Source organism: Crocuta crocuta, unplaced genomic scaffold (assembly GCF_008692635.1).
Source record: "Crocuta crocuta isolate KB4526 unplaced genomic scaffold, BGI_CrCroc_1.0 scaffold737, whole genome shotgun sequence".
NCBI lineage: Eukaryota > Metazoa > Chordata > Mammalia > Carnivora > Hyaenidae > Crocuta > Crocuta crocuta.
The window spans coordinates 340700-342878 of record NW_027527804.1 but is presented as its reverse complement, the minus strand read 5'-3'; the positions used below and the strand labels follow the sequence as shown (position 1 = coordinate 342878).

Genomic DNA, 2179 nt, shown 5'->3' with positions numbered 1-2179 from the left:
GTTATATTAAACCAATCAGTATTTTTTTTTTTTTTTTTTTTTTAATAGTTTATTGTCAAATTAGTTTCCACATAACACTCAGTGCTCATCAGTATTTCTTGAGGCCCATTTCTTTAAGCACATGAACAAGGACTGGTTTCAATGGTTTGGATAACTATTCACCTGCATGGGATGTTCAAGGTATTCATTGGGAGAAAGGCAGCTGAATTTTCAAGTACCTTCATCTTTTACCCCAATCTACTTGGCACTTAATAGAATGGAATGAAAACTCTGCGTGTGTATGTGCACACACACACACACACACAGCTCTTAATATGATATATGTGGCTGTGAGTGGACATATGTATAAAGGGTTTGGTGATGCTTAGACCTTGTTTAGAACAACAAACAATTTAGGATTAAAACAGAGTTATAAGAAAGCATTTCTGTATTGTCAGAATAAGGACTTCAAAAAAATCTCCTCAATAAAATTAATAAGAACATAGGAAACATTGTCAAAGTGCATTTTTTCAGAACTCTGAGAATTAACCAAAGTCATTCAACAATCCAAGAACTGTTTATTGAAGAAAAACGGCTGAATCTCAACAAGAGCAATGAACTTTGTGGTATTTTAACTTGCTCTGTTCCCATTCTCTTCTTCCAGCTCAGTGGTGGCCTTAAAAACTAACAAATTCACAACTTTGGTAGTTGTGAGAACCAGTAACTTGCAGCCACTGGAGGAGGTAAAATAGGCTTTGAGTTCCCTCATAAAGCCCCATTTTCAGAAAATTGCAAATGTCATTATTTGATTTGCCTAACACTTTTCTAAAAATCTCCACTTGCAGGGCTTGTGACCTGACTCAGAGCTATCTCACTGTGAACAGTCTTTTTCCTGGACTATTTAAGCAACATAATGGTGATAGAAAATTATGGAGGGAGGACAAATGATATCTTAGGTGAGGTACTCAGAGAAGTCTATTTATAAGGTGGTGTTTGTTCAGTTACATAATGAATGCCCAAGTTACATAATGGTATGAACCATGTAGATATCTGGGGGCAGAGAAAGGTAATTTTCCACTGAAGTAACAGCAAGTCTCTAAAGTGGGAGCATGCTTGGCTGGAGAAGATGAATTGATTCTAACCTTTCTTCCTCTGTACTTACTTGGGGATTCATTTGCTCTCATGACTTAGACTGCCGTAACTATGGCACTTCTCATTAGGCCTCTGCTATGCTATCCCCATATTCAGAATTCATTCAGAAAATTTTTCATCAAACACTGATTCTGTCAAGTTTATTCCCCTGCTTAAGAACTTTTAGTTGACTCCAAGTTCCTCCCCAATTCTCCAAAGACCTCTCCCAATGTGATCTTATGTTATATTTATCGCTTGTGCTATTTTATGAACTTTGATTCCTATCACTCTTGTACTGACCCCTTCAGCTCAACTAGTCATTCTCTCCTGGATGTAATTTTTCCCTTGATTTTTTTTTATTGTGGCAAAATATACATGATATAAATTTTACTGTTCTAAGTGTTTAAAGTAATTACTGAGAATGAAGCTTAATTTTGACATATTGCTATTTGTTTCTGTATGTCTTTTATCTTTTTTTGTCCCTCATTTCTTTCATGACTGCCCTTTTTTATGTTTGGTTGGGTCTTTCTGTAATGTCACATTTTGATTCCCTTTTAATTTCCTTTTGTTTAGATGCTACAGATAGATTCTTTGTGGCTACCACAGGGATTTTACATATAGCACCCTAAAGTTTTAGGAATTGATTTTAAATTATTACCAACTTCACGTACATACAAAAGATGTATTATGTTACAGCTCTGTCACTCTCCACTTTATGTTAATGAAATCAAAAATTACAACTTGAGCTCTTTTTCTCAGGCCCCTAGTACCAGCAAGATGGATAAGTGTCACGGTCTTCCTAGTGCCAGGAAGCCCTGTAGCCACCAACGAGAGTAGAAGTGGCATGATGAACAGCACAAGAAAGTCCATCTGGGCACAGCCCTGAAGGCCAGCCCTTTTAGGCCAACCAATGTAAAGGGAATTGTGCTAGAAAAAGCAGGTGTTGAGGCCAAGCAGCCAAATTCTGCCACCTAGAGGTGTGTCAGCATCCAGCTGATCAAGAATGGAGGAAAAAAAAAAAAAAAAAAAAAAAAAAAAAAAAAAAAAAAGAAAAAAAAAAACCAAACAA

The 2179-nt window shown here is 36.4% G+C and overlaps 1 pseudogene; it reads left to right on the top strand.

Moving 5' to 3' along the window:
- Nucleotides 1–1887: 1887 nt before the first annotated feature.
- Nucleotides 1888–2179, top strand: part of LOC144239625 (small ribosomal subunit protein uS12-like) — a 3570-nt pseudogene continuing 3278 nt past the window's right edge.